Raw genomic sequence first — 20,641 nt, forward strand, 5'->3', positions numbered from 1 at the left:
CAGAGCCTTCTCTTCTCTGGGCTAAACAACCCCAGCTCTCTCAGCCTGCCCTCATAGCAGCCCTCTGATCATCTTTGTGGCCTCCTTGGACCCGTTCCAATAGTTCCATATCCTTCTTGTGTTGGGGATTCCAGAACTGCACACAGTGCTCCAGGTGGGGGGTCTAATGAGAGCAGAGTAGAGGGGGAGGATTGCCTCCCTCTCCCAGCTGGCCACGTTTCTTTTGAACTTCATTTCATCCTTTAAAATCAGCCATATAGTTTTGATCTTTAAAATAGTCTAAGCGACTCCTCCTGTACTTGCCTTATAACACCTAGAAGCAGTCATTAGTGGAGATGGGAGATGCTGCTGCGCAGCAGACCAGAGATCTAGGTATTTAAGTATGCAAATTCACTTACTTTGGGTCCTTTGAGAAATGTTTGACCTGTGAATGGTAGCTGTCCTTATAGTTTTACAGAGCCTTTTTGAGCATTTTACAAGACCTTTTCTATTTATGCTGCAATTTCATTTTGGATATTAGGTAAAAAATACCTCAATATATGGAGCTTACATAGATAAAGCCAGGTTCTAATGTACTTGTATATACAAAAGGGTTTTACCGTAAGGTAAGTTTAAAGTTTAACTTCAGGTAGAGCACTCTGGGAACTCCTACCTTATAAATCTACATAAAGGATTGAGCTCACTGACGTCTCACTTCAAAATCAGAAAATGGACAATGGAAAATCAAATTATAAACCCCTTATCCCCCACCCCATTATGGCTTTTATCACAGTCCCGGATCCCCAGAGGGAATGCTGCTCTGACCAAGCTCTTAGCTGCCTTAGCAGTCAACAAGATTAAGGCTGTTTGTGACTACAACAACCTCACAGTCTGTCACGGTGAACATGCCTTTTCTTCAGGCGACGAAGCGATGACCTCCACCTCGCTTAAGTGAAGTGCCTCAAATGCTGCTTGCAAATGGGCAACAACTGCTGCGGGGAGCCAGGGTGTCCTGTGCTGCGTGAGGAAAAGCACAGCGTAAGCGCCTGTGCGCTCCAGCTGCAGCTCCCAGAGAGCTGGTGTGGAGCACATCGCAGGAATCTCATCTGAAGGAGAGAAGGTGTAGATCGGTGCAGAAGGCTCGCCTCCAAAAGGAGCCGTCGTGTATGTCTCTCAAGTCCAAAGCAGAGTGAAGGAGCAGGCAAGTCGTTGCCCGGCTGGCAGCTGGGGAGTCCACGACACCCGTGAATTGTTAATCTGAAAAAAAAAATGGTAGGAGCACATCCAACTGTTGTCTGCTCCTTTTTTTTCCCCCAGACTATTGCTGTCATTTCAGTCTTATCTAGGTGGAATTTCAGCCAGCCTCCGAATTATTTTTGACAGATAATGCACGGCGCAAGATGTGGTGTTTTGTATTTATTTTTCATGAAGAGCAAGTCACCTGCGGGGGAGCCATCAGTGAAGTTGTCAACTGGCTGTGCTTACAAGGCAGTCCTCCTAAGCAGTTCATTGCGTTTTGGGATGAGTCGTAAACATGGACCTTCTCCTGGAAAAAGGCTTGCTCACGGGAGATGGCGCTTGCTGAGGGGCTGAGGAACAAAACCTGGGACACAGGACAGTTATGGAGCAGATATGACAGTTTCAGCAAAGTTCCTGGCGAAGCAGGTTTTAAGTGATGCTCGAGCTTTGCCTGCCTAGCGCTGGGAGCTTCTCTGGCTGCCAGCCTCGTGCATTCTCACACGAGATGCTCCAGTGGCAGATGGAGGAACCTGTGGTGTTGTACTGAGCTTCTTCCACAGGCTCAAATGAAGGAGACGACGCTTTGACAGGCGCTGCCACGCTTGCTTGCAGCTGCCCCTTCCACTGGTTTCCTTGCCCCCTTGCGCTCAAGAATTAAACCCCTAACTGGTGGGTATTCTTAGGAAAAGCACAATTGTTTCTCCAGCGTGGAAGCACAACCAGGGATGCTTGGCTCTGGGATTCGGGGCACTGGGGCAGGCTCGGATTATCTGTGGTGTTTCCCACCGCAACTCCAGTTCCAGCCCTGGCCTGTGGCTCTGGGCTGGGAGCTTCCTGTGCTTCCTGCCTGCCTGGAGAAGCGGCTGAACAGGATCAGTCCCGATCTTAAGATAGCCCCCGGGGTCTGGGGAGGGATTGATGTATGAGCCGATCGCAATGGAAACCGCCCTGCTCACTTCCCACCCCGAGGGGCCCGGGGGTGGGGTACCAGGCTTCTCTCCTCCTCCCTCTCCCTGTCCTCTCCTTTTCCCTTTCTTCCTCCTCTCCTTCTCCCTCTCCTCCTCTCTCCCCTCCTCCTCCTCCCTCTCCCTGTCCTCTCCTTTTCCCTTTCTTCCTCCTCTCCTTCTCCCTCTCCTCCTCTCTCCCCTCCTCCTCCTCTCCTTTCTTCCTCCTCCCTCTCCTCTCTCCTCCTCCCTCTCCGCTCTCCTCCTCCTCCCTCTCCCTGTCCTCTCCTTTTCCCTTTCCTCCTCCTCTCCTTCTCCCTCTCCTCCTCCTCTCCTCTCCCCCTCTCCTCTCCTCTTCCCCTCTCCCCCTCTCCTCTTCCCCTCTCCTCCCCTCCTCTTCCCCTCCTCTCCTCTCCTCTCCTCTCCTCTCCTCTCCTCTCCTCTCCTCTCCTCTCCTCTCCTCTCCTCTCCTCTCCTCTCCTCTCCTCTCCTCTCCTCTCCTCTCCTCTCCTCTCCTCTTCCCCTCTCCTCTCCTCCCCCCTCCCTCTCCCTCCCCTCTCCCCTCCCGTCCCTCCCCTCTCCCCTCCCCTCCCTCCCCTCTCCTCTCCCTCTCCCCTCCCTCCCCTTTCCTCCGCGGCCCCTTTAAGCGGGCGGGCGTTGGGCGGCCGGCAGGGGCGTCTCTCTCCGCCGTCGCTCCGCGCGCGCGCGCGCAGACACCGGCCTGTTCCCGGGCGGGCGGGCGCGCGCACGCGCCGCTCCCTCCCCTCGCCCGGCCGGGACCCGCCGCCGCCGCCTCTCGCGCCGTCCCCGCTGGCGCGCGCCGACTCCCCCCAGCGCCCGCCGCCATTGGCTGGCGCGGGGTCAGCTGACCCCCCCGCTCTCTTCCCCCCCCCCCCCCCCGCTTCCCCCCCGTGTTATTTCCTGTCCGCCGGTGTGCGCGCGCGCGCGCGTGAGTGTGAGCGCGAGGGCGGGGGGGCGGGAGGATGGAGCGAGGCGCGCGCGCCGCGGAGCCCCCCCCGCCCCGCCGCGCGCCGCGCTGAGCGAACCCCCCCCCCCCCCCCCTCCCGCCGGGGGGGGCAGAGGGGGAGGAGGGAGGGGAGAGCAGGTGAGGGGGGGGGCGGGGAAGGGGGGGGAGGGAGGGATGGGGGTGAACAGGTGAGGGGAGAGAGGTGGGGGGAGGCGCACAGATGAGGGGGGGAGAGGTGTGGGGGGGCGCAGAGGTCGGGGGGTACGCAGGGGAGGGGAGAGAGAGGTGGGGGGTGCACAGGTTGGGGGGAGGAGGGGGAGGGGTGCTCAGGGGGCGCAGGTAAGGTGGGGGAGGGGGTGGAGGGGTCTCTTCGGTTTGAGTACTAGGAAGGGGCTGGGAAGTTCCCTTCCTGTCGCGTTTAACTCTGCCTTGGTTTTATTCGGTGTGTTTGGGTTTTTTTCTCTTCCTTAAAGAAAAAAAATGCGTTTGCCTCTCACTCGTGGCGAGGTGCCAGCCTGATTCCCGAGCCCAGAGGAAGCCCAGGATGGCTGGGGTTGGAAGGGACCTTAAAGATGATCCAATTCCGCCACCGCCGGTGCCGGGGGCAGGGCTGTTGTGCAAGGATTGTGAGGTTCCCGTGGGGGTCGGGGCTTCCATGCCAAGGGGGGACGGGTTGGAGGCTGTTTTGGTTTCCCTGGTCTGGTTTTCCTCCCTGGGGGGTTAAACCTGTTTGTTTTGCAGAGGTAATTCGGGTCGCTGCGATGACCAGGTTGCCTTTTGTTGATGGTGTGTGCTTGGCTGGAAGTTATGTTTAGAACTGCGATTGGAAGTTATTTTTCTTTTCCTTCAACGAAGGAATAAGAGACAGTTACATAACCTCGGGGTTTTAACCTGTGGATCCGAGCTTTCTAATGGTACCGGGACTCTGTTATTAGGTTAAAAGCAGGAGCGCATTTGTGTGTGAATCAACAAGTGATTGTCTCTGCGGGTACATTTGAGCCATCAGGACGCTTTTATTCCTGTCTTTATGCTGTCTTACCCGTAACGTTTCCCCCTTCGCTAAAAGGGCAGGCGATTTGATTAAATTGCAGAGCTGTTTCCTGCACTGTTTCCATTTTTTCCCCAGTCCTCCTTTGGAAACAAAAGGAAAGATACCTGTGAGGGGATTGAGGATCAGTTTCAGAGCTTTCTGTGTTTAGATTAGCATTTTGAAAGCTCTTTGCATCTGTATCAGTTGTTGCCATCTGTTGACTCATCCATGGGTAATTTTTTTTGGAGCGTTTGATTTTTAGCATCCTTCCTGATCAATAGGGGTGCGGGTGTAGCAGTTGGCTCAGCTTTACTCGGTCTCTGTAGAACAATAAGGCGGCTGAGTGGTGGACATGCAGCAGCCTCTGGGCAAAAGTTTATCAGTTGAATTCAATTCAGGAGGAGCCAGGAGGCTTTTTTTGCACCTATTTTCTAGACTGCTTTTTGGTCAGGTAACTTTGGTTTCTGAGGTTTGTGGATGGGTATTGTGTAACAGAACTAAGTCCATTTGCTTAAGCACGTGGGATAAATGTTACTTAATATTTTTACTTCATAGTAATAGTTTTCATGTGGCTGAAATGTTAAGGTTTTTTTTTCTTAGAACTATGTTTTTAAATAGGTTTCCATATCAGTTTATTTTATCTTGAGTTGCTTTTTTCTTTTTTAATCTGTTGTCTCTGCATTAGGTTCTGTTAGCATACAGAAAGGCAGTTGCATTGGCGTACTGCGGAAAGATTTATTGATGTAGTCATCTGTGTCTTCAACTTTATTAATGTTATAAGGAGGGCAGAATAGTGTCTGCTCATTTCTGTAAATTGCTGGTACATGAAATGCATAGTTTTGTGTTTTCTGGTTAAATTAGCAAGCAAGCCACTATGCTTTCCGAGTGGGAGTATGACAACACCTTTTATATAAAAAATATGGCTTGCTACTGTACATTTTCATTGCTTATAGTTTTGAGAATGACCTCAGACAAGCTGATAGCTTTTGGGTCTTGTATTAATAGATTAAAATGTGTCGGGGAGGTTTTTGGACCTTATTGCGAGTTTGGGATTCTTCAGACTACTTAACTTTAAATAAATCTGTTGGTGTTCTTTCTAGCAGAATAGCATGTGTTTTGATGCAATTTGGGCTTTGATCTCTAAATCACATTTCTGAGGCTTTGGGATTGATGAAACCTGCATTTTTGCTGAAGTGCATGCTTTTAATATACCTTTGCAGCCTGGGGCAGGTTAAGCATGGTTCACTATATGAAAGCACTAGGAGCAGCTTGGTTGTGTCTGTCTTTAACAGGAGGCCAGGAATTTTCTGTTGGGTTTTGGTTTTTTTTTCTGGGCCTTTTCTTAGTTACTAATGCTTTGTAAAGAGAGCTCGGGGTGAATTTTTGTTAAAGTAGTAAATCTGTTTCTGTAAGGCATAAATAGTGCCTGAAGGTTATTCAGATGAAACAGAAAATTTGTTTGTGTAGTAGTTGTAAAAGAAACCCCTCTTTATTGTCAGAAGAAGTTTCCTTAACCTTCAGCTGAAGAACTAGGGAGACAGTAACCTCTTCTTTACTACGTTTTAAAGGTTATTCAGATTAAATTTGAAGAGTTAAAGCAGTATAAGTTAAAACCGTTCTTAATATTGTCCTGTCTGTGGTTGATACATATATAAAATCTGTAGAAAAAAAGAGCAAAATGTGTAGGGTTTGGGTCATGTGTCCCACCTGCCCTCCTCCTCCCTTCCTGTTGTGGAAATGTGTGCAAAGAATCCTTTTGGGCTCTTTGTACAATGTTAGAAAGAAAATTACTGCATACCCCCTTTCTCCCTTCCTTTTTAGGTCATGTTTAACTAAGCCACCCATGCAGCACAGCAAAATGGCAATACGGCTGCTCTGAGAAGGGTCCCTTCGTAGGAATTGTGCTGCACGGTTCCTGTTGCTTCTCTACCAGCTTCGCAGGTGGCGATCTGGAATGAGGGGCATAATATGTAATAAACCTGAATAATTTCATGCTGCTCGCTTGGCTTCCCTATAATCTGAGATAAGGGTATAGGGTTTGTAGCTGTCTTATGCATATTTTGTCTTTTGACACGGGGTATCCCAGGTTTCCGTTTGGGTGTTGCTGCTTTATAATTAAAAGATGTGTCCATTTTGTCATACCCTGTTCAATTGTATTTTATACTCATGAAGGGTATTAGACTAATGTTCTTGGAACCAGAGTTGTAACTTTCAAAGATGTAGAAATGTTGGCAGCGCTGGCTTCTCAGGCTTCAGTGTGTACCTTAACTGGCTGTGTGTGTAGTTGTGTTACTTAATCCTGCGATTGGCCTCTGAGACAGGAAAGGTTATGGATGACAGTTTCTGAAGAGCCAGCTGAGAGGCCGATTTGTTGGTGGAGACTGGACTGAGACCAATCAACTCTTCCTATTCAAGTAACTCAAGTGCAGTCTGATAGTAAAAGGTGTTTTTACTTGACTGTTTTTGGTGAGGTTTTTCTCAAGAAAAAAAGAATCTCTGGTTTAGTTTTTGGACTTCTGATAGTCTGGATATGCTGTGTAGAATTTTTTTTTTTGCATGAAACTATTTAATACTGCTGGTGGAGGGGACAAACAAGATGTAAGCAAAGGCCTGTACTTCTCTAAAATCATACAGGAGAGGCAGTTGTATTCTGATAATGGGATCTTAATGTGTAATTCTCTTTCTGTCAAATTCTTAATTATTTAAAAGAAAAAACAATGACATTATTCTAGGATTCATGTACATGAGTTTCCTTTCGTTTTAAAAATGGAGGAGAGGGCAGAATAGCCAAACCAAATGACTCAAAAATCGAGGCTGACGTGAGATCCAAAGTGAATTTTACTTAAGCCCTGTTGGAGATGAGTTCAGAAAGTTCTAGAGTCTGATATGCTCCTTATTTACCTTTGAGGACAAAAAGCTTGTGAAAATTGAGTTTTACCAAATCTTGAACTTGTTTGTGCGGCATTTGTCAACAACAGCCCAAGCAGTCAAACTTCCAGTTTTAACCTGGGTGCAACAAGACATTCATGTTGCAGTAAAATTCCTGGGTTTTCCCTGCCTTTTGCCTGGTGGTTCCTCAAGAACAGAGTTAAGAAAGAAAGAAGAAAGCACAAGTGTTTTCTTGTCAGCTAAACCTGAAGACAGTGGGATATGCATGTGCTTTTCCCAGTGCTCTTTGTGTTTCTCCTTTTTGCCACAGCGTTTGTAACTGGTGATAATACTGAAAGAGCAGAAAAGTGTTACCAGATTCTTTGTCCAAAAGCCCCGGCTTGAGTCCCTTTGAGATTTGATCTGTTCTCCATTTGAGAAGGCCAGTATTTCTTGCCTGTGCTGTGATGCAACAAATAGGAAAAAAGCTATGAAAATGTTTGCTTTTTTTAATCTCATCTTTGTAAGCACGCGGCGTGTCTGGGTCCGTACTGATAACTGCATATGGAATCATTATGTATTCTGTATTAGAGTACGATGATTTAGTTTGGAGTATTTTACTAGTATGAACTCAGTCATATAATTGCTAGTAAATTGGAAGTCATAAACAGAACCCTCTGATGAGTTTTGATAAGAGCTTGGTACTTAGCTAGAAATGGTATGGGGAGCTGCTATGCTGGGAGCTTTAACACAGTGTATCTGGAGTATTGTGCTTGCACTTTTTTGGGTAAAAATATGCACTGCAGACTCTTAGCACTTCACCTTCAGTTCAGTTAAAAGCTATTACTATCAGAGATAGTGATCTTGTATATGGCTGCAAGCCGTCTTTAGAGCATAACAACTATGAAAAACATACCTGAAACTTCTCAGCTGAAAGAGAAATAAGTGTCACACCTATTATTCCAGAAGGCCAACTATATCCTGAGCCACATCAACAGAATCATGGCTAGCAGGGAGAGGGAGGTGGTTCTGGCCCTCTACTCCACTCTCATGAGACCCTGCCTGGAGTGCTGTGTCCAGTTTTGGAATCCCCAACACAAGAAGGCTATGCAAGTGTTAGAATGGGTCCAGAGGAGGCCATGAAGATGATTGGAGGGCTGGGGCACCTCCGCTTTGAGGACAAGCTAAGAGAGTTGAGGCGGTTCAGGCTGGAGAAGAGAAGGCTCCAAGGAGACCTTATAGTGACCTTCCAGTACCTGAAGGGGCTCCTGGGAAGCTGGGGAGGGACTTTTTACAAGGCCATGGAGTGACAGGGTGAGGGGCAATAGCTTTAAATTGGAAGGGAGAAGGTTTAGATTAGACATTAAGAAGAAATTCTTTACGATGAGGGCAGTGAGGCTCTCGCACAGGTTGCCCAGGGAAGCTGTGGCTGCCCCATACCTGGAGGTGTCCAGGGCTGGGTTGGATGGGGCCTTGAGCAGCGTCGTCTGGTGGGAGGTGTCCCTGCCCATGGCAGGGGGGTTGGAACTGGATGATCTTTAAGGTCTTTTCCACCCCAAACCATTCTGTGATTCCTAAAGGAATAAACCATTGTGCACCGTAATGAAGAGCTGTTAATCAGCTTCCAGTCGATATCTGCAGTTTGCTGTTAGCTTTGGTCAAATGCCTGGATATATTTGAATTTCTATGAGATTGGGTTTGTCTATCAGTGTTCCCTAGGAGTAGATACTTTGGAGTAGCGAGAACTGCATATGTGATCTTTTTATCAACATAAATTGTTCTGTGATAAACGTAGTGAATGCTGCGTGATCAGTATTACATTGCTTTTGTTTCTCATCTTGTATTCAAGGGAAGAAAACAGTGAAGTTAAGTGTTTTGTCATACAGTGTACGTTTTGGTTTGCCACTGTTTTTCCTCTCTCTCTTCGTGCAGGTGGAAGGGGGGAGGTTTCCCTTCTCCAACAGATTTGCATAAAGTGTTGTGCATATCAGATTTTCTGATATTCTTGATCCTGACTGTACCCTGTGCATATTGCTACATAAAAATGGTCTTTTAGGCTGGTCTTGAAAAGTATCATAGAGGCTTAGCGGGCAGTGAATTAAATGAGTTGAGTGAAGTTATTACAGAAGGTGGTAGCAGATTCTATCTGCAGTCTTTGTATCGCAGGGCATTGCTCGGTGAGTGGAGATTTCTCTTGTGCGCTCCTGGAGAGCGAAGTCGTGGGAGCATAACTGAGAGTTGCTCCAAAGCACACCATTTATTTTGCATGAAGAAAAACTGGGACTGTGCCCCTGTTATCCCCCTTCCCTCCAAATTGCTGCACAGTAATGGAAAAACATCCTTCCTTTGCCTTTCTTAGTCTTCCATTCACTGTGAGAGTGCATAAAGGCTTGCCCAGCTGTGGTGGGGGTTGGCTTTGGTGATGACCCAGGGAGGTTGTCTGCAGCGTGGTATTCTGCATCTCTGCACTTCTCACTTCAGTCAGCATCATATTTGTGCGGGGAGCAGGGTGGTGATTTTCACCTTCTGGTTTGAAAGGACCCTTTTATTCTGGAGTACTTTGCTGCATTTAGTATCTTTGTGTCTTCTCATATTCCAGTTGTCAGAGACAAAACTGTTTTCTTTCTTGAGAATTGCTCAACTGAGTACAGGATTTTCTTTGACAGAATGATGGTAGTATCCTGCAATTGGAATATACAAATTTGACTTTTTATGTGTGCGCCCAAGTGGCCAAGAAGGCCAGTGGCATCTCGGCCTGTGTGAGAAACAGCATAGGCGGCAGGAGCAGGGAAGTGATTGCCCCTTTGTACTTGGCATTGATGAGGCTGCACCTTGAACACTGTGTTCAGTTTTGGGCCCCTCACTAGAAGGACATTGAGGCTCTGGAGCGAGTTCAGAGAAGGGCAGTGAAGCTGGTAAAGGGCCTGGAGAATAAGTCTTATGAGAGGCGGCTGAGGGAACTGGGGATGTTTAGCCTGGAGAAAAGGAAGCTGAGGGGGAGGACTTGTCACTCTCTACAACTACCTGGAAGGAGGTTGTAGTGATGTGGATGTTGATCTCTCCTTCCTAGTGACAGGCAACAGGATGAGAGGAAATGACCTCAAGCTGTGTCAGGGGAGGTCCAGATTAGACATCAGGAAAAATTTCTTCACGGAAGGGGTTCTCAGGTACTGGCATGGGCTGCCCAGGGTGGTGGTTGAATCACCATCCCTGGAGGTGTTTAAAAGACAAGTAGATGAAGTGCTTGGGGATATGGTTTAGTAGCGGACAGGTATGGCTGGACTCGATGATCTTAAAGGTCTTTTCCAGCCAAGCGATTCTGTGATTTTATATTTTATTTGTTTATTTCCTTGTTTTGATGCCTTGCAGAAATAAAATTTGCTGTACATTTGGAAGGTGGAAAACCAGAGGGGTGTGTATATGTCATAGAGCTGCCGAAAAGGTCAAGGAGAGGGGAAGTAGTTAACTATATGGGTAACTTCCAGCCTAACCAAAAGCCTGTTGAAATTGGTGGGAAAAGATGACTCAAACAAATTTGGATGAAGCTTACTGTGGAAAGCCTGTCTTTTGGCCCAATGAGAAACAGGGTCAGGAAGCTCCTAAGTGTGGGTGGGAGAAGGAATTAGAAAATAAACTTCCTTGTTTATCCACAGAAATGTAGTGTTTATTAGGGCTTTCATGAATAAACACAGACTAAGAAATTTTTCCTGATTAATTCCGTGTGTTGCCCTTCTGAAATAAGCTAAGAAGTAAGATCTTTTTGCCCAGTTGGTTAATAAAACAAATAATTAAATCTGGAGTAATTCTGGAGGTAGAAGTCAATGACTTGTCTTTGTCACCCTTGCAGCTCAAACAAGGTAGCAGGCTTTGCAGTTTTAACTTGGATATTTGGCTATTGCAGAGCCAGGGAGGAAACAGCATCTTATCGTTATATTCTTGTAGTGGAACTCTAGGAGTACATTAGTGTTATGGAATGATTATATGTTGTTCATCCCTCTTTCTTTAGCCTCCCCTTGAGGGCAGCCAGGACGGAGAAAGAGATGGGAGTCTTCTGGGTTTGTTTTTTCTCAGTGTACAGGATGAATGACCGCTGAAACTCAGGTTTAACAAAATGATGGGGCTGTTTCTCAGGAGTAGTGGACCATCTAAATGGGGCCTGGGGCAGCCTGGTCTGGTGGGAGGTGTCCCTGCCCACGGCATGGGGGTTGGAACTGACCTTTAAGATGACCTTTAAGATCCCATCCAACCCAAATTATTCTATGATTCTATGAACTGTGCAGTTGTTGTCAACAACCTCAAACACTGCTCAACACTATCACTGTGATGCTGAAATCTGATGGGGGATGAGAAAGCTTTACATCCCAACTGTGAGAGGATCCACGGTTGTAGCTTGTTCACTTCTGTGAGCTGCTTCTGCTCTTTAGAGTTAATTTTGCATCTGTGGTGTGGTCTGACTGCTGTTGTCCTCCACTGTGCCTTTGGCTGGAGCAGCAGAATGAAGAGGGATGGAATGAATTGTGTGCAATTTAAAGTAACGGGGCATGGTATCTTGTTCGTTGGTTATGGTGGCCTGAGTTTATACCATATAATTTCAGACTTTTAACTGAAGTGTCTTAGAAGATTAATCATCTTATAAAGCTGACATGGGAAGAGACTTTCTGGGAGGCTTTCATTGGCTCCATGGGGAAGCAGGTGATAGTGAACCAATTTAAGTGCTTTAGGCTAAAGCTTAGAAATGTAAAAAAGTACAGACCTAAGGAGTTCTCAACTGTTTGCTTCAACGCTGCAGTGTGCTGCCTCCTCTCTGTCGTCTGCTTCTTATGTTGGTATAAGCTACGGTGGTGATGCACAGTGAGATGGTTCAGGAGACAGGTCTGGTCTAAAAAATCTGAAGAAAACCTGCAGTGCCAGGGTGAGAATGAGCATCTTGGGGGTGGGAAAGTAGGAGGAACTCCTTAAAATAGTGCTGCCACTGAAGTAATCCTTTTGTTGAATCACTTAAATGTACCTACAGAGTTACTTTTTATTAACTCAGACTGTTTCTTCTGTCTCCGTTACCTGTGGCTCTGGTCTTACTCTCCCTGTTAGTCTCTCTTGGGAGACAACACTTTACATTGCAGGAATGGATCTGCTTCAACTTTTGGCTCTAGCACAAGGCAGATGCTGTGGAACCCAGAGGGTGGAGGAGTGATGAGAGTGATGTTTGGAAGTTATAGGTTGCTGGAGACAAGGAGATGTCGAGGAAAAAAAAAGTTGTTGGTTTATTTAATGTGGAAATTTCTTTTTTTCTTTGAAGAAACTTCAACCATTTCTTTCTTACGTTTGAGAAAAACCTTATTTTACTGTATCATTTTATCAGCAAACATCATATAGCCTTGACTGTATTTTTGTCTCAAGTCTTCCATAGCAGGAGTATTTGCAGACCTTCCACACCCAAATTGCTCTTAAATCTATGTCACTTCAGGGAGATGAAGTGCTAAATTGAGAGGCAGAATGATAACCTTGGCTAGTGAAACTTGGAAGCGGTATAGTGCGTAGCTAGATTTCTTGTCTTTAAAGAACAAAAAAATATCTGTAGAAGTTTGGAGGATGTAAATTTCAGTATAGCTTTTCTGCAATTGCATGTAGTTCTTTAGTTTGTTAGTTTAAGTAGATCAATGTTATATTTCTACCTGGTTTTATTGTTATTGCATGTAATATAACTGGGTGGTGTTGTCCTCAACAATGGTTTTATCCTAATCAGTGGATTTAATTCTTGCATACAGTGCGTAACCTGCATTGTAATAATGTGCACACATAACTGATAGAGATATTTTTTGTGTTAATTTATTTTGTTTGCCTTGACGAGTTCCTGGGAGTCTTCGTTATAGGCTCATTGCACCAGGCATTGTAAAACAGAATAAAAAGACTTAATTGTGTAGACTGCATTGAATAGAAAAGACATGTTACAGGTAATATTAAGTATGACCTAAGTATTCATCTTAGTAACTTGTCACAATCTGAAGAGGTAATGCATTTAAGCCTTTAAAGGTGGGGGCTAGTACTTAGCATGAACACTTTATAGAAGTTAATTAAAAATAATGTGCTGGATTTTTTTTCCTGCTGTGTAGTTCTGAGTATTTGTGGCACAGGATTTATTTCTGTAGTGGAAACAGGAGCTTGGACAGGTAGAACCTGGCAACCATGCTCACTTTTTTCTTTCCTTCTTGCAATTAATAATTCGCTTATTTTTCACTGTCTTCAGTTTTGAAATGAATGTTGGTGAATGTTGGTTGAGAGTTGAGATGCCTTTGCTGAACCTTCTGCCTCCTGTGTCCGAGGTGGTGAAGAGCAGGTCGGGAGCTGTGTTTGAAATGGTTTCTTGAATGCTGCTGTGTTGCGGAAGCAGATGCAACGTTTGACTTGGGTGAAGACATTGGCGATACAGGCACAAGTTGATTCACAATAGGCAGCATAAAATGAGTTACCAGACTTTTTGGAGGGCTGGTGAATTGGATTAGGGTGTGCAGTCAGCTCATCTGCAGCTTGGAGAAAAGAAATGAGGAGCTGAGGGTTTAGTATGATTTTTGTTTTGATGGTGGGAAGGGTCGTTTGACTGTTGCATAAAGATGAAGAGCCTTTTAAATCTGGACTTCTGATTTCAAGTGCACTTCAGTAGCCACACCACTTAAGCCGCTCCTGCTGTGTCCATTTTGCTGGTACAGATGTTTGTGTGACGATACAGTGAATGGATCTGTCAGTTCAGAAATGGCTTTTCTCTCTTGTGTAATTGTTTCTCGACCCTATCAGTTCCCCAATCTGGCTTGCTGCATGAATGGCTGCCTTAGCGTCGTGGAGGGAGCCAGGATCTTTTGAGCTAGCGCACAGAGGACTGACCCTGCATGTGAAACCAAAATCTTTTTAATCTCTGACAAAATGGAATCTGACTGGTTTGCATGTATTCCGATTAAAATAGTGGCATCTGGTAAAAATTTAGATGGACAACTTTCAGCGATCTGTTGGTGGATTTTAAAAATCTATTGAAGTGCATCTGTGCCGTCCATTGAGACGGAGAACTAGTGATGTAATAATAAAAGCAGATATGTCAAATTGGACAAAATTCTGCTGAACTTTGACCATTAGTTATGTTTTTAGAAATTGATGGGTTTATAGCACTGCAACTTCAACACCAGCTCACAACAAAATTTGATTCTTGCAAGACTTCTTATTTCTTCGTGTTTAGGAATATGGATTTAACAGTGCTTCCACTCAAAGTGCAGACCTAAACTGGAGGTGGTTTTCTATTCACAGTGAGTAAGGAAAGACTTGTAGCTGCAAAAAAAAATCTAGTTGGGTATTTTTAATATAGTATTATCCAAATATTTAAAAAAAATAATTCAGAAAAAGTATTTTGAGGGTAGATGAAGAAATCAGCAATCAAATAATATCCACAAACAAAACTCTGATTATTTTGCTGTTGTTTGCTTATAATGGTGCCTTTTATTACAGCCCATGACTACTCTGAATGTATTTGCTCCCGTATCCCCTGTGAGGCAGGAAGATTCAGTGACTCAGGCTTAGTGAAATTTTCCTGTGGCTACTTAGGGAAATATATGGAATAAGTGAAGGTAGATCTTATCTAGCACAATAATCCCCAGAGCCTTCCCCTCTCTCCACTGACAAAGCTCGCTGTGTTCCTTCTGCCACGCTCATCTGTTCTTCACCCATTCTCTGAGAAACATCTCCTTAACTGTTTCGATTTAAGCTCATACACGCTGACTTTCTAAAAAGCTGTACAGACATTTTGATAAAGAAGGCATAGTGTCTCTGTGAGATTATGGAAACGAGTTAAAGCTTGGCCAAGTGGATTGGAACTCATTTGAGGAATCTTTTGATGAAGTTTTTCTTGGGCAGACCAAAATTCAGTTTTTATGTGAAGACCAGCATTAGCACTGATGTGCAAGACGTTGTTAATATTAATTATTTGACACTTAAGCACATGTAACAACTACATGTGGGTGTATTTAAGACATGATGCCATGATGCTTTCTAGAATTTAAATTCAGTTTTCAATAACATAATCTGGTTTTAACTTCCATTCTTACATAATTTCCAAGATACTTTTATCTACTTCAAGTTATCAATTTCAACAGATTCTGGTACTCCCTATGAATATTAATTGTATACTGTTTAAAGTTTGAGTGGTGTAGTAAGGCTTCTTTGATAGGATAAATTATGGTGTGTTGGTGACTGCCAGATCTGAGTGCAGCGGTGAATAAGATATCCAACTCTGCTGTGCCTTCGGTCAGCCTGGAGGAGACCAAAGGGAGACCTCGTTACGGTCTACAGTTTCCTCACAATGGGAGGAGGAGGAGAAGCAGGCGCTGATCTCTTCTTTCTGGCAACCTATGATAGGACCTGAGGGAATGGCAGGAATATACGCCAGGGAGGCTTAGGTTGGATATTGGGAAAAGGCTCTTCACCCAGAGGGTGGTGGAGCACTGGAACATCTCCCCAGGGAAGCAGTCCTTGTGCCAAGTCTGACAATGTTGGAGAAGCAATTGGACAACACCCTCAGAGACACGTGATGTGAGTGTTGGAGTTGTCCTGTGCAGGGACCAGAGTTGGAATTGATGGTCTTTGTGGGTCCCTTCCAGCTCAGGGCATTCTGTGGTTCTGTGATTCGATAATTCTTTTTCTTTGAGGTGTGCAAAAGTAACTTTTAATGGAGCAGGATCTGAAACAGGGATAAAGGTATGAAGAGAATCTGTTTGCAGTTCAGGCTGACCACAACTTTTTGAAAGGAGTGAGTGGCTGATATAATTGCTCGGACATACTGGTGACCTTTTCAAGTGTTGGCTCTCTTGGTTTGCTTCCATATTACACCTAAGGCTAACACCTAGAATGGTTTTTCTTTTCTTTCTAGAAGGCATCGAATGTAGGAGAAATAAGTTAGGTCTGTTTCTTTTAAACGTAGTCTAAGGTTTGATCCGTCAGTTCATCTGCTTGTGGCATAGCTGGTTTACCTCTCTTAAAAGCAGCAGATAGGGCAGTGTTCCCCCAAAACTGAAACAAGATCGGTCTGTTCCCAGGCATTGCTAGGGTGTGTGAGCAGTAACTGTGTACGTGGAGGAATGAGGGTTAGCAACTTGACCTTGACAACAGAAATTATACTCAGTATATGGAAATCTTTTCTTCCTTTATTTCGGGCTTAATTCAGATCCTGGGGGTTGTTTCATAGAATCATAGAATGACCTGAGTTGGTAGGGACCCACAGGGGTCATTGAGTTCAACTCCTGTCCCTGCACAAAGCCACCCCAATGTTCACACTATGCGTCTTAGGGTGTTGTGGGAATGCTTCTTTAATATTGTCAGGCTTGGCACCGTTACTGCTTCCCTGGAGAGCCTGTTCCCTGTGAGTGATGAACCTATTCTTAATATCCACCCTAAACTTCCCCTGGCGCATCTTCCTGCCATTCCCTTGGGTTCTATCATTGATCACCAGAGAGAAGAGAGGATTTGTTTACTTACAAGTTATGCCACTGAGTTGCTCATGCTCAAGTTGTAGTTTGGTGAGCTTTTTTTTGGTTGTAGGTACAACTCCGACTTTAAGAAGGTACAGTGAGAAGGGATGAAAATGGTAATTTTTGCGTTTTATATGGATTGTGACTAGAAATGGCTCGGACTTGTGTGTGCATCTCTGTTATTTGCACAGCATGTAGTGAATAAGTATTTAATAATCGGTAGCTTGGACACTAAAAAAAAACCCTACTTGTTCATATACATTTTTCAGCTATGGAAAATGCTATCTTTGCTGTTTGTCATCTGCCCATAACTACATTTTCTTTCCTGATAAGCATGCTAGGAAGTGAGAGGTCTTTGACAGATCACCGAAAATATATTACATTTGACTGCTGCCTGAGCCTTCTCTGCACAGATGGGTCGCAGTAGTCAACTCAAATCTAAAGAAAATTTAACGAAGCAGAAAGACCTCACTTACCTCCTACAGGATTAAGTGGTGCTGGTTTGGTTTGCTCCTTTATGGGTGTATAGCTTGAAATTAAGCATATCCCCACGGTGTTTTGCTGTTTAGCTCACTTGTTTTGAGCTATTTGTCTGCAGTACTGCGTTCCTGCACTGGTATCGGTGTTACGTGGGAAACTCTGGTCAGCTGTCTTGTGTTTGTCTGATCTTTGAGAATTGAGACAAAGTGCGTTAAAGATTTATATAGATTTATAAAAAAAAAAACAAACAACAAAAAAACCCCAAGCCCTAGGACAGTATGTTGCAGAAGATCTGCTGGAGGGTAGGGAGGCTCTACAGAGCGATCTGAACAGGGTGGATCGTTAGGCTGAGGTCAGTGGGATGAGGTTCAACAAGGCCAAGTGTGGAGTCCTGCACTTGGGACACAATAACCTCATGCGGCGCTGCAGGCTTTGGGAAGAGTGGCTGAAAAGCTGCTTGGCAGAGAAGGACGTGGGGGTTTTGGTTGACAGTGGCTGAACATGAGCCAGCGGTGTGCCTAGGTGGCCAAGAAGGCCAACAGCATCCTGGTTTATATGAGAAAGTGTGGCCATTGGGACCACAAAAGTGATTGTGCCCCGTACTTAGCGCTGGCAAGGGTGCACCGCAAACACTCTTCAATTTTGGGCCCCTCACTAGAAGAAGGACGTTGAGGCACGGGAGCACGTCCAGAGAAGAGCAACGAAACTGGTGAAGGGGCTGGAGGACAGGTCTTATCAGAGGTGGCTGAGGGAAGTGGGTTTGTTTAGCCTGGAGGAGAGGAGGCTGAGCAGAGGCCTTATCACTGTCTACAACTGCCTGAAAGGAGGCTATAGGGAGGTGGGTGTTGGTCTCTTCTCCCAAGTGACAGGCAACAGGGGATGAGAGGAAATGGCCTCAAGCTGTGTCAGGGGAGGTTCAGATTAGACAACAGGAAAAACTTCTTCACAGAAAGGGTTCTCGGGCACTGGCACATGCTACCTAGGGAGGTGATTGAATCACCATCCCTGGAGGTGTTTAAAAGGCACATAGAAAAGGTGCTCAGGGATGTGGTTTAGTAGTGAACAGGTACAGTTGGACTTGATGATTTCAAAGGTCTTTTCCAGCCAAGCGATTCTATGATTTCCCACTGTAATCTTGGTATGGGAGGACTCATGAAGCCCGTTAATCGGCAGTGGTTGGGTGCAGTCTCATAGATACGCTGGAACTGTTGGAAGATGCTTACGTGCCGCTGACTACCATTTAATAATCTTGTTCACGACAGGATCAGAATGCAGCAGCTCTGTATTTTGAGGAACTCCTGTGTTAACAAAGTTGTTCTACAAGGCTGTTTCAAATGATTAAAAAGGAAAAAAAGATCTGTATTGTAGATATGCTTAAAAATAAGTTCACGTGAAGAAGCATGTTGAAAGACAGCCTGAAATAACTTCAGATGTTTCACAAATAAGTCTGAGATGTGGATAAGTCAACCTACTGCTTCTCTGTATTCATGACCTGTGCGCAGTGATTTCATAAGTGAGTCTGTTTCTTTATCAGCCACACAAGCTTGTAATATACTTCCTGTGTTCCTACGAGATTGAAAGCTATTGGGGAAGAAACCAAAGTGTTGGAGCAGAGTGAAACTGCTTAGCATAGGGGTTGTAGTCTGTAATATCTAGTCAGATATGCCTACATGGCTCTACAGCTATAAATACTTGAGGGGAGTTATGAAGCTTTACTGATAGAGATGGGTGCCTGTGTAGTGAGAGTGTAGGTGTGGCACTGGAGTACTGAAAGCTGTGACAGAATCTCACCTTTCCTTTGGGTAGACGTGGAAGGAAGGCTTGGAATGTTTCACTTCGTGTTGGAAAACGCTGTAGATGTGTGTAATTTGTGGCTCTTAATGGAGTGTATTTTGGAGGTGGGACTTTGGCCTTTCTGCTGGGTATGGGATTCTGGGTGTGTACCGCCATTATGGAGTTTTACATGATTGTGTTGTAGTCACTAGTCAGCAGTTGGTGTATCGTTCTCTTGAGTTCCTGTGTGTGAAGGAGTATGTGCCATCTGAAAATGTTTTCTTTGAAGTTTTCAGTAAAAAAATTATCAGATAAATATATTTTTTTTTCCTGTGGATCTTGGTAGACTTTGAAGGCCTCACCTAGAATCATAGAATCATTGGGTGGCCTGAGTTGGAAGGAACCCACAAGGATCATCAGGTCCAACTCCTGTCCCTGCATAGGACAACCCCAACATTCACAGCATGTGTGTGAGGGCGTTGGCTAAAAGCGTCTTGAATATTGCCAGGTTTGGTGCCATGACTGCTTCCCTGGGGAGCTGTTCCAGTTCTCCACCACGCTCACGTGAAGAACCTTTTCCTAATATCCAACCTAAACCTCCCCTGGCCCATCTTCCTGCTGTTCCTGCAGGTCCTGTGATTGGTTGCCAGAGAGAAGAAATCAGTGCCTGCTCTTCCTCCTCCCCTTGTGAGGAGGAAGCTGTCGACCACAATGAGATCTGCCCTTGGTTTCCTCCAGAATGAACAGAGCAAGTGACTTCAGCTGCTTCTCAGACAGCTTTCCCTCTAAACTCTTCACCGATTTTGTATCTCTCCTCTGGACATTCTCCAGTAGCTGTCTGAATGCATTATATTAACCCATGGAATTATTTTCGGTGCTTTTGCTGAGAAGGTAGCACTTAGATCTGAGCACTTTACAGCTCTGTTGTTATTAAGAAAGGTTATTACTACAGCAATTGTAATAGTCCTGTGTTTATAGTACATTAATGACAGGAAACGTGCTGTATGTCTTAAGTTATCAATGATGTAATAAATTGAAGCCCCTCCTATCTTTATCTTATTCCTGTTAGTAATGAAACGCCTTTTTTTATGTTTTGGCTGCTGTTCTGCCGGTTGTCTTACTCAAGTTAAGCTCCTTGTGAGATGTTGAAAGCAAGTGTTGTTCTGTAGGAGACATGAAAACAGAAAGCATTTGCTTAGGGCACCAGCAATTCAAGTTCTCCTGATGAAAACTTCATTCATTTGTCAGGGTGAAATCCAAGATTTAAAAAATAGTACTAAATGGAAGGAGAAAACCATGTTCTTGTTTTGAGTTGGCATATAGAGCTTCTGGACTAAATAAATACACGATTGCATGAGATTATGGAGGATAGGAATTTGTGCCTCAGGTTGATCTTTACTGGGTCTATGTTCCTGAAGGTCTTTTGCAGCGTCTCATTCTGTTTCTGTTCTGTTATGTAATTAAAATGATTCTTTTTTGTTAGGAGTGAGGAATTCTTAAAATTGTTTCCTAGCATTGTTAATGTATGTTAACAGTTTTCAAGCCTTTCTTAGTAGTATTAGAGAATAATGGTTATCATCAGTAATGGAAGCTTTTGTGTGATGTAATGCAAAAGAGGCTTCTAGAGACCTTGTTCAAACTATGCAAAGCAGGCTTTAATAAAGTTGTGTTAAAAAATTAGTCTGAGGTCCTGCAAGAGTCTGAGCCTGTGGTGAGGATGGAAATGGTGCTTTCATGAGAAGAGGATGCAAAGCACGTGGCTGCCAGGGTGTCTCCATGCCACATGGATGTTAGCGATTGCAGAGCCCCAGACTGCTTATCTAGAGAAGCTGCTTTCTAACATCTGCCAGTTTCAGTG

General features: G+C 44.9%; 1 protein-coding gene across 5 annotated transcripts in view; it reads left to right on the forward strand.

The window, feature by feature from the left end:
- The window catches only part of TCF20 (transcription factor 20), a 125,393-nt gene that overhangs the window by 53,766 nt on the left and 50,986 nt on the right, over positions 1-20,641 (forward strand). Inside the window, exon 1 of one of the 5 annotated variants that reach the window (XM_069854543.1) lies at positions 3,196-3,267. The exons of the other annotated variants lie outside the window; for them this stretch is intronic. The gene's annotated coding sequence lies outside the window, so the exon portion shown is untranslated. Of the gene's footprint in view, positions 1-3,195; positions 3,268-20,641 lie in introns of those variants that run through there. 5 annotated transcript variants of the gene reach the window in all.

This window comes from Phaenicophaeus curvirostris, chromosome 1 (genome assembly GCF_032191515.1).
Source record: "Phaenicophaeus curvirostris isolate KB17595 chromosome 1, BPBGC_Pcur_1.0, whole genome shotgun sequence".
Lineage (NCBI taxonomy): Eukaryota > Metazoa > Chordata > Aves > Cuculiformes > Cuculidae > Phaenicophaeus > Phaenicophaeus curvirostris.